The sequence below is a fragment of the Serinus canaria genome, chromosome Z (assembly GCF_022539315.1).
Source record: "Serinus canaria isolate serCan28SL12 chromosome Z, serCan2020, whole genome shotgun sequence".
Taxonomy (NCBI): Eukaryota; Metazoa; Chordata; class Aves; order Passeriformes; family Fringillidae; genus Serinus; species Serinus canaria.
The window spans coordinates 11,407,816-11,420,126 of record NC_066343.1 but is presented as its reverse complement, the minus strand read 5'-3'; the positions used below and the strand labels follow the sequence as shown (position 1 = coordinate 11,420,126).

The 12,311-nt window shown below is 39.6% G+C and overlaps 1 protein-coding gene across 1 annotated transcript in view; it reads left to right on the top strand.

Annotated features, from left to right (window-relative positions):
- Positions 1-12,311, top strand: part of LOC115484325 (zinc finger protein 239-like) — an 822,389-nt gene that overhangs the window by 351,521 nt on the left and 458,557 nt on the right. The window lies entirely within an intron of this gene.

Genomic DNA, 12,311 nt, shown 5'->3' with positions numbered 1-12,311 from the left:
TAGACCTTCCTATCTAGGTCTAAATTACACTGTCTTTCTTTTTAGTGCTATCCATTAAACAGTATGCCCAATACTGTAATTACAGGCTTGGGAAAAAAAAGAACCACCTAAGATATAGTTTAGGAATTACTGGTTTTAGCTATAAGCTTTTAGTCCTTAAGCTTATGCTTCTTTAAACACAGGACCATTTTTTTTAACTAGGTACCAAAAAAAGTCTTGCTTTAGGGTGAAAACTGTCTTCAAACTGTTCAAAAGATGTAATATAAGTTCATACGGAGTTTGCAGGGAGTGTTCTGGGACATATGTTCAGGAGATCATGGATTTGAGACTTGGTAGGAAGCATTTCTCCCAAAGCATGTCTGCAGAATAAATAATTTCTTAATAAAAACTTTAATCCAGATGGGAAAGATCATAATCCAGGTGTTTCTTTGCTGTACATATGGTCACTCTTAACTACAGACATACTTTTATATTATACCAAACACAAAGATTAAGGTAAATTGAAAATATTCAAAAGACATGAAATAAAAGTAGGAGGTGGTAACACAGACACTGAGTTTCTCACTTCTCTTTGGTGAAACAAGACTTGCAAGGAAATAAAAAGAGGGCTAACCTGAGGGAGCTGCAGGAAACATGGAGAGAAATAATTTATGGATGGAGTAACAGGACAAAGGGGAATGGCTCCCAGGTCCTGGCAGGGCTGGCTGGGATCTTGGCACTGAGGAATTGTTCCCTGGCAGGGTGGGCAGGCCCTGGCACAGGGTGCCCAGAGCAGCTGGGGCTGCCCCTGGATCCCTGGCAGTGCCCAAGGCCAGGCTGGACACTGGGACAGTGGGAGGTGTCCCTGCCATGGCAGGGGTGGCACTGGGTGGGATTTAAGGTCCCTCCCAACCCAAACCATTCAATGATTCTGTGACTCCATAAAAGACCAAAAAAAATTGTGTTAAGTGATTTACACTTTGCATTGCTCCATATCCCGACTTTAATCGTTGCAAATGATCATTGACGTGAGAGATTTAAATTTCTGCCTGTGATGTCAGAAAAACCCATGAAGTCAGCCCAGCATGCATTAAAGCCCACAGAAGAGCTGCCATTAGCAGCAACAAGCTTTGAATTAAGCCTTGTAGCCACTCATCAGACAAAGGCTGGGAGAAGTTCTTTGAACCTTCAGGCACCTTTTCAGCCTGCTGTGACTTTCTTCCAAAGAAGAAATGCCTTTCAGTATGACAGAATGCTAACCATGCAGACAAATCCCCCACCCCTCTGGCCTCCTCAGAAAGATGTGACATTTTCTGCAGCAGAGCAAAGGAATGGGTAGATCTGAACCAGAAACTTTCCCATTATTTGTGTGAGATGGCACGCTTGCACGTATTTCAGTGAAACATTTAGAGACAAAGACACCACCACACCTCATACACCTTTCTTGGCTTTTCACATGGGTGTTAACCTTCTGAATTCACCTGAAATATTAGGACAGGGGAGAGATAACCCAGCAAACACAAAACCCAACTCGTCAAAGATCAGTTTTGGCCATCCCCAAACCTCCGTCTCACCACAAAAGGTACATTTATGGGATGCACACCCACAGCACACAGGTGATATGCACAACCCCTGATCACCATTAGCTCCTTTACTGCTGGTGCACAGCTGGATCATGAGAAGGAAAAAAAAAAACAAACCCAAAACCCTAAGTTACATGGTGAGAAAGGAAAGGAAAAATAGGTCATTTCTGAAGAGCAGATTGTGGGAAAGTCAGGAAAAATCCGATGAAGGCACAAGAGATATTGGACTGCACAGATCTAACACCACATGTGTCTTTACTGAGGCTGTTCACACAGGGATTTAATCAGTTTTTATTTAACACACAGGCTGAATCTGGTGAAATGCAGGCCCTACAGAGACTCTTAAATCTCTACTTTTTCAATTCTCGTGAAAAGACATGAAATCCATAGAGTAAGACCCAAAAGTAATTATTTTTTCCTCTGTCTGTTAAGAAGCCTGAAATGTTCAGCCATAAAAACCTGAAATGTACTTTGATCTAGGAAAGACAAAGAGGATTGATACCTGTATTTTCTATGTCTTGAACAGGGTTTATAGGACTTTCCAAATAATCATCTTACCAGCCTTCTTACTAAGAAACCAACATTTTAATTAATTTATTTTGAAAAAAAAATAATCCCTACAAACACATATTCATGACAGGATTTCAGTCTTCTCTGTAGTCTGCAAATGTGTCCAATTACCTAATTTGATTAACTGATGTAGCATAACAACTTCAATCCTTATCAGCAGTGTGTTTTCTCTTCTTCCAAAGGTCAAGATTGAGGCAGAGGTTTGAAAAAATTATCCTCTGCAACAATTTTCAGCCCATCTGGCAGCTGTTTTTCCAGGAACATTTTCAATATTTTAATTATTTCTTTTTAAATTACGAAAACTAAAATGAATTTGATAACTGAATTTTATTTTTTTTAAGAAAAGGAGCTGTGTAAGTAACTCAAAACTAATCTTTAAAAGCTTCCCTTTGATCAAGAAAGGACAATTTGCTGGAACAATTCTATTTTCAACCTGATTTTCACAGGAAAGGGCACATAGGAGCCCTGTCCCATGAAGTCTGACATGCACAATTAGAAGTCATGAAGTACCACAGGTAAACATCAGAGCCTGGAGTGATAAGGCACTTACCTCAGTAGTAAATTAGAAAAATATGAACTGGGCCTTTGAGAGCCACTTCCCTTTTGAAATGCATGAATTATTCTTCTAAACAAGAGGGCAGCTGGAGAGCCTTCAATGTGCCCTCAGAAGAGCATTTTTAATCTCCCTCGGGGTTTAATTTGTTGGATTTGGTGCAGTGGGAATGCAGAAAAGAGATTTTCCTCTGCCTTAACCTCTGTCTGCCAGCACAGCAATCCAGAGAGAAGCAGAGTTCTGGGAACAGGACAATAGTTACCATGGGTCTGGATGTGAAGTGGGGTTATCTTTCCATGGGTTTTTGCTTAACTTGCAACTTTTTCCCATATTTTTTTTTTCCCCTAAAAGCTCCAGAGCAGACTTCAAAGTCCTCTTCTGGGACATTCCATGCAGTTGCCCCAGTGGAAGCAAAGCAGCTTAGTTTGACTAAAGAGGCACATTAATTTACTTAATATTAATTAAATGTTATTAATCTTTTATATCTCACTCTCTCTGGAGAGATATAAAGAAACTGAGGAGGTTTCCTTTCCAGTTCCCAAATTGCTTTGGAGCAACAGTGCTTTCCACAAGTGCTGCTTTTACTAAGCCCCAGAAAATATGTCACAGAACTCACAGAATTTCACAAAATGTGTCTTGAAATAATTTAATTTGCATGGTAGTTTTCATTTGGTTTTGTCAATGTTTGCAGCTAGTGATGTTCTCTCATGCCAGAAACATCATGAGGAAAGGGGGGCCTGGAAATTTCACATTTCCAGGGCTGGATTTGCAGAATGCAGCCTGTGCACTTCTTTGAGTTCTGCATTCACAGCCAAAATTCAATGAAGGTGTTAACTTTGTGGAACTTACAATTGGAGGGGCAAAAAGAAACTGGGGTTTCAGGAGAGAGCCTGGAGACCACACAGGTGGCTCAGAGGTGTGTGGGTTTATGTTTGTAAATTTTCCTTGCCTGCCAAATGTGATTAAAAGACCAGTGTGCTTGCCTGCTAAGAAGCCAAGTTCTCACGGAAAAAAGAAAAAATCTCACTGAACAGGTTAAATTCTTAAATACAAACAAGAGAAGGAATAAAATTTAGTCCTTGAGAGAAAAGCAACACCTGATGTTGTATGGCTGCAGTCACCTATGTACCTTAAACCTGAGCTCTTAAGTTTCAGGACCTGAGCTGGGAATGAACCTGTGCCTGAAATTTTGGCTGTGCCCCTTTGAACAACTTGTGCTGAACTCTTTCAAACTGCCCCTAAAAGAAGGAAGATGCTTTACAGTGCTTTGTTTGGGGCTAAGGAGTGTCCAGAAACAGTGATCATTTCCAAGGGAAACACCTGAAAAATCAGAGCTACGTGCTTTGCTGTTTTGGTGCCGGACCCAGACCAAATTTCCAACCTACCCTGATGTAGGACCAGAAAATCTGCATCACTTCCTTGGCTGTCCTGGGATCCTTTCCAGCCTAGGCCATGCCAGTAAAAAGAAATGTACATGGAAAAGAGAATATCCTTTACTGAAGATGTGGATCATATACATGCTTCTTGACTTAAAGAACACAGAAGGGAAAAACCCAACCAACCAACCAAACAAGAAAATAAACAAACAAAACCCCAAACAACTACCCAAGCAGTTTTTTTCAAACTTGGCAGTAAACTATTAGACTGAATCTGCACAACTACCACAGGTAAAATTCTAATTAGAATGAAATAAAGTAAGCAAAGGCAGAGAAGTCGTGCTTTCAATATAAGCAGTGTGAGGAGGAGATGGTAAACATAATACAGAAATATAATTAAAATATAGGTAAAACATATGCTCCTAATTCTTTTAAAAATTATTTATTTACAGTGTGGCAGCACATTGTCTGGATAGAGCCCTCATGAGCTTAGGAATTATTATCAGCAATGAAATTTATTTCATAGGTAACAGACATACTGAGTCTGACCTCACTCCATTAGTTCTTCTCATCATTACCAAAAGAGCTAAACTTGGAATAAACCATTGTATACTGATTTTTTCACCAGTGCACATCAATTTGTTAGCAACAGCACACAGTGAAAAATTTGGAGAAGTCAGAATGTAACAATGTGACTGCCTTAGACAATGTGGGAAATTTATGATGCAACAGTTGGAGGCAGCAGAATGCCATTGAAATTATTTAAACCACAGCACTAAATCTGCTGATTTTGGATCAAAATTACCGAGCCTAAAAGAAACCTCAGCAGAAGAATAAAGAATCCATTCAGCCAGCTGGATTCTTAGTCTCACAGGAGCTTCTGATGCTCACTGTGGCACCAACTGCAGTGAAATTCCAATGGTGGTGTCAGAGTACTCAGGCTGTGAGCTGATGTGGACACTGATGCCCAGTGAGTGACTGTCACCACTCCCAGAGAAAGGGACATTATTTTTTTTTTCTCTCATTGCAAGAACACCTGTGAGAAGGAAAGTAATAAAACCCCTGAAGTCTAATATGGATGTTTTACAGGAAAAATATAAATAAAAGAACCAACTGTGCTCATGGGGTCCTTGCCATAGCTCGCAGCAGACTACAACGGGGTGGATTGTGTGCTCTGTATTTCACAGAGCATCTTCAGTGGATGAGAACTAGCACCCTACACACCACCAAACAAGCCCAGGCAAACAAAGAAGGCTCTCAGGGTCCTGGATGATAACTTGGATGTGTTTTGGATTTTTGAAAGAAGTGTTTGTGCAGGCAAGGATGCAGGCTGGGCAGACATAGTGCAGCTGTGAATTTCCAGGGAGGTTTGATGCTTTGCAGTTGTAGGCTGGAGAGGAGAACAAGGTGGTGCCACAGAGATCAAGATTAAAGGTCTGGGAGCCTGTTTGGTTTGGCTGGGATTCATTGCCAACATGAATGAACACTTCTGTTTATTTTAACAGTTCTAACTATGCTCTGTTTATGGCTCTAATATTTCCCTAACATTATTTCCTCCCTTCTCTTCAACTCTCCTTCCCATCCTCTTCTTTTACCTTCTTTCTCTTTATCAGCTCACAGGGCACTTTTTCCTTCCACTCTCATTTCCCAAGCACTGCCTTTGCCACTTTCTGTCACAGCAGAATCTCCAAGTCAATAAAGTGATCTCGTGTACGAGGTCAAATTACAGCAGCCAGTGTAAAAACTGTTCAAGTCAGGGGTTAGTGCATTAAACCCTTTCTCAGCTCATAAATGAAATATTATAACACTTTTTAGTTGGATTTTTTCCCCCCACATTTTAGCATCATTTACTTTAAATGTCACTTGGGAGAGAATTTAGTACAGGTAGCAATACCCCCCTGATGTTTCCTCACTCTGGGACAGAAAGTTCAGCACTGGAGTAAATTTCCACACTATTACATGTTGGCAACCTCATCAAAATCAATGCAATTCCATCCATAATTTTAAAAATGGAATTGAATTACCAAGCACTTAACCACACTTAAAGTATGTATTAATGCTCACATCTTCAAATTCTATACCTGAGAGATGAACAGTTAGAGATTGACAGTTCCTATGGCAACAGCTAATTTTGGGGACTAATTTCACAAACTTAACAGCTGAACAGAAAATCATCAAGGACATAATGAAAGTCAATAATTAACAAAACTCAGAGGTTGGAAAGCATTCACACAAACTTTTAATTGCATTTGTGAGCACGACATTATTTTAAAGGCATTTTAGCTATGGAAATTTTAGTTAAAAATAATAGTAGCACACATTTCATATCCAATACTACTCCTGTGTATGCAAGAGAACTTGGGAAAACAGTTGTCTTCTTGTCTCAAAATGTCTGAATACCAGGAATTACTTTATCTAGGTTCAAATATCTTCTTGCACAAGTTTAAAACCTGTGCATAAGTGATGTCTTTAGGACCACTGTGTAGCATATTTGTTGTGTAGAAACTGAAAAAAGGAAAATAAATTAGTTAGCTCAATTTTTGTAGTTCTCTATGTCTTCTGAAAGATTTTTAAAAGACTTGAAAAGCAAGACAATTTTTCATTTATAATTAATAATTTTGGTTTTCCCCTGCCTGTAATGACATAGATTCCTACAAAAATTATTGGATTTCTCTGTCATTGGGAAATCGTTCTTAATTTTCATGATAATACCATGACAGTGGTTCTTACACTAAAATACACTGTATATAGTATTAATATAATGGAAAGATAAATATCTAAACAACTGATAGATGCATGGTTTAGGCATTTTAATCACCATAGTCCTATAATGGTGGCAATAATGTCTTTTCTTGCTGGAAATGCGTTGCTGTTCTCAACTCTTCACTATTTCTGCCTTCACATTCTCCTGCCAGAACTTCTCAGATCTGGGGCTCGTGAAGTAATGAAATCCAAATGTCCCTAGGAGACCTACTGCAAAGGGGAAATATTAATTGATTATTTGCATGTGCAAATAAGCTGGCAGCTCAATAGATGAGTGGTGCAGCTTTACAAGGTGTGCCTTGACACAGCTTTGATCACCCCTCCCACCTGTTAATGCTCCCCAGACACCAGGGATTTGTCATTTTGGATACACAGCTCTAAGCAGCTGGTTTGGATTTGACTAATATCAAACTACTTTTGATAATTATGGTGGGTTTTTCACCCCTGAGTTCATCAGTGTGTGGTTCCTTGTCCTGTTTGTCTGAGGAGGCCGGGTTCTCTCCAGTGGTTTTGGGAAATGCAACGGAGGAAGCACAATCTCCTAATTCCCACCTGAATTTTACCACCTTTGTGCTTCTGCTTTAGGATAAAACTCAGCTCAGAGAAAGATGTGTCCCTCCTGCCCTCACTGACCCCTCCAGAACTGTTCTTTTCCAGTGAAATCAAAGATGTTTACCTGTAATAGACCTCAGAGCCAAGATTTCCAGAACAGCAGGTCATGCCTCAGAGCACTGTTCTGAGAGCTTTATTAACCCAATTTCTACAGATCTGTGGCTGACTCAGAAACTTCAGAGAGCCTGCTCTCCTCCTGGTGTGCAGCTCTGGCAGGGAATCAAATTTCCCCAAACTGCTTCTGAATTATTATCATGAACTTTTGCACTCAGCAACCACAATCATTGTAACACAGAGTCATCATCTGCTGCAGTTAATTATTCAAACTGAATTTGCACATCTGTACTGGCTTTGTATAGCTTGGCTCCAGGCAGGCTGGTTGAGAACTGCTGGAGATGGAGACTAGATTTGCTCCAAAGAGGTTGTTTCAAATGGGAATTGAAGAGTCTCCTGCTCTATTTTTCTCCATGTATAATGCATGACCTGTCAGCACATACTGCACAGCTTTTACTGCTGTTTTCTTCTGCAGTCACACAACTCAGAGTGAAGCCTAGGAGGGACAAGGGAAAAGTTTTTGGGCTAAGGAGTCTGATTAGAAAATCAATTTCACAAAGGTGATTATTAAATTAGTTGAGTCTGGATGACCTTTGAACAATGCTGGCAATATTTTCTTTTCTCAATAAACTTCTTAACCATAAACAGAACGGGTGTTTTTATTTATTTGTTTTTAATTTGAAGGAATCCTACTGGTGCAACTTTCTTTGACTTGAAGATAAGATAATGTTTTCATCAGGTCCTCTAAGGACTTCACCACTATTAGCCCACTTTAAATAGGTGTGACTGGGATTTTTAGCAGTGAGAAACCTTTACCAAATAGACAGAAGACAGAGAAATGGGTGGAGGATGACACAAAGGATATTGCTAACTGGACAAGAGCACAAAATAATCCAGGAAAAAACAAGCTGTACCCACAATGAACAATGATTTGGGTAAAATCTTAGACATCCATGAAGTCAAAAACTCTCACTATTTACACACAGTTCCAGACATCACCTTTGAAACAAAATCCTGGGACCACTTCTATTCTGAGTAGCAAAACTACATGATTGAGTGGTTTCTGAAAGGCCTATTATGTGCATGTAGTTCACATGCATTGAAAGACAAGGCATATTTTATACAGATTATTTAGTCAGACAGCTCAGTGTGCACAGGTTTTTAATCTTTTATTCCATTTAATGTGATTTATTATAACTCTTTAATACAGGAAATTTTGTTTTCCTATATTGTAAATTTTAAACAGCTTGCATCCTGCTGACTGAGAGGTCTTTACATCATTAACTGTTCCCTGCAAGTAGAGCAAATTAGCTTTAAGGACAGGTTTTCATTTCACTGTCTAACTCTCAGCTGGACTTTTGTGAATGTTTTTTGTACATCTGGTTGGCAAGCAGCTGATTTTTGGGGACATTATATTCTTGAAAACTGTGTAGTTTTCAACTGCCTGTCACCCCAAACAACAGCCTTACCCAGCTGCTTAATTGAGCCATCACTACTGCAGTTGTGTAAGTTCTGAATTTCTGTTGTTATGTTTGAAGCAGTTTTCCTCCTGTGTGCTATATTTTTTTAGGAGGGTTTGATCTGTGATTTGACACACTTGACATTCCCCAGAAGTAAGTGGATGGTTTTTGGGACTCGAGCTGTGCAGAGCTTACAGCTTTCACAAAATTTGATGTTTTCCAAGCAATACACTACAGGCTGAAGCGCTGACATGTTTTCAGGAGCAAGCAAGCCAAGTGAAATTTGTGAGAAAGTATGTTTATGGGAGGAGAGAAATGCAGTAAAACTCCACTCCTGTAGAATTGCTTCTACCTTGTTTGAAATTGCTGGCAGGTCCAAAGTGCAAACACTTCTCAAATTGTCTAAAATACTGGTTTTGTCTGCACTTAAAACTCTATAAAGGAAAAACACCAGAGCAGAGCTCTTCACATCACACCTCACCCTGGTTTCACTGGCACAAAACAGGGGAGTTCTTCTGAGTTTTGTTATATTCTAGAAGACTTCATGTTTACTTTTACTTCAGATCTATTAGTGGTGCTTGATGCCTTTTGCAGCTGAAAAAAATCAAAGTTTCCCTTTCCACTGAACTGCAGTAACTTTTTCCAGGTCAGAAAAGGTCCTGGAAGAGGTTGTTTTGGTTTTTTTTTTCTCTTTTCCAAGGAGAACTGGAAATCCACACAACAATGTCATGTGTCATGTCCAGACAGGAACAAACTCAGACTCCACTCACCTGCAAGATTAAAGAGAAGAAAAGGGAGGGCAGCAGCAGGTGAGCCCAGGGTTATTTATTGACAGGGGTGGCTGCCAGGGTACAGTCAGTGAATTATCACCTCTTTTCAGTCCTTATCTCTCTGCCTGCTGAACTGAACAGGAGTCATGCCAGTGCATGACCCCTTCTATCTCTGCAAATTCTGATTTCCAGAGGAGAGTGAGCAGGCTTTGGTATTCACTGTGATGTCTTCCCTGTCACCTTTCCAATATTATTATTATTATTATTATTATTATTATTATTATTATTATTATTATTATTATTATTATTATTATTATTATTATTATTATTGATATTGATATTGATATTGATATTGATATTGATATTATTATATCATTCTGCTCCAGAGAGAATAAATTCTAAAACTTTTGTGCTCAGGGAAAACATGCAGGTTTTCCACTTTTGTTTTCTCTGTTATGCCCCTCATTTTTCCCAGTGGATATGCTGAGTTTGAGGGCTCACCTCCATCAAGGTCACTGAAGGATCAGGGCTTATCTTGCAGGAAACCTGGAGGTTACAGTATTTTTTTGCAATAATTTGCTCACCTATTCAACAATGAATTATCAATATCATAAGGAGGGAGGGGAATTCAGCTGGTCAGATATGATGTCTCCAGTACTTTTATGTCAAGGCATATTGCAATCTCTGAATCCACATGTCCACGTTTTCTGCTCAAAGCAGTGACAAAATTTAGTGTCCATGTGCATTTTCAATGCAGATTAAGTTGATTAATGCAAATTAATCAGGTATCAATTCAGGATTTTGACAGAATTACTTTAATTTGTACAAATGTAGTTGTGATAAATAAAAAAGTTACCCACCCTGAGTAGACCACAGGATCAGCACTGTGTAAGGTAGCAAAGTGACATAAAATAAACAGAGAAAATGGTCTCGTGTCATCTCAGGACCCAATTAATGTGCTGTCATTAGCAGCACCACAAACAATTAGACTGCTTAAAACTGCAATGCCTCACCTTAATTAGCTGAATGATTGGATGGGGGTGTGCAATTTTAAATTCATTCAGGTGCTGTTTAGACCAGAGGGGAAAATAAGCTTTAAGAAATAGAAAGAAATCTATGAACTAAAAACCCACAACATTTTCAGAAAGCATTTATGGACAAGATTTTCCAATGGAGTTTGATCCCAAACAGGCCAGAATTGATGAGTGTGTCGACAACACCTTGCAGAGCAGTTCTTCACCCATGCCTTAAAAAAAAACAAACTTCTTTTTTCTTTTATTTCTTTTTTTTTTTTTTTCTTTTCAGAAAGTTCCAGGGCAGCCTGAGAGATGAGAGATCTCAACTCTCTGTCAGGCAGGCAGAGAACTGGGAGCAGTGAAGTGTTGAGGAGCTAAAACTCAGCTTTGGCCATCACAGGCTGCCAGCTCCTGCCTTGTGAAGCAGGGAGTGCCATGAGGAAGGACACGAGGGTGCAGTGGAAATGATGCTGAAACAGAGCAGCACGTTATAAGAGAAGAAATAATTGAAATGGGCATCAAATCCTCGTTCATGGAGGTGTCAGTGCAGCAGAAAGGAAAGACACAGTAAGGTTATTACCTGAATGCAGGGGCAGTGAAAAGGCTGCTGTCAATCTGTTCAGATCAGTGGTTTTATTTTAGCAAGCAGCCAAATTATAAATATTCCTGAGGTTATAAAGCTGTTGAAAAAAAGCAAAACCAAAAATTATGGCAGTTATGTGCTTTTCACAACAAACACCCCAATTATACGAAACAAGGGAAAGAAAAATGACACCAACAAATTGTCTGAGCAGAGATTAAGGGCTTTAAATTTATTTACTGTATAAACAGAGCACATCCACATGAGATACATGATCACAGGCTATAAATACTTCCAAGTTAATAATGAAAAATGGAATTATTTACCAGCTGTGTTAACAGACAACCCTTGCAGCTTGCAATGAGGGAAAAAAGCCCTTACATTAAAAGGTTTATTATAAGCTTCAGAACCTTCTGAAAACTTAGCCTCTCCTATTGACAGCGCTGTCCCTTTCTGAAATTCTATTTACTGCAGACCTGTAGGCCAGGAAATGGAGTGTTGCTCTCAACAGTGGCAGCCACCAGACTTTGTTCTGCTCTTGGGAGGCCACACGACTGAGTCACATCAACATTTCCTTTGTTCCACTTCATCTCGACCTGCCTGCAGCTCTGTTCTTAACTTCTTTTAGCCATAGCAGTGATTTCTTTTCCTAGTGGCCAGTTGGCTGTGGCAAATCTGTCTTACTTCTGCCAACCTTTGTGCAGTGTTCCCACAGTTTCTGGGCAAAGTGGAAGTTATTTTGTGGAAAATTTATTACTCTGGTGCAGTGCAGGAATTTTTGACTGTATGGAGTGGTGCAGAGCAGGGCAGGCATGGAGGGAGAGCAGTGGTGACAGAGGGGAAGTCATGGGGTGGGTACGAGGCATGGCAGAGGCTGAATATTGGAAAATGTAAAAATATTGCTCCCCCAGGGTGAATCAAAATAATCAGAATGGCAAGGAGGAAAAATAAAGCTCATCCTATTGAAGCAGTACCTCTGTTTTGTGTAACTGAGC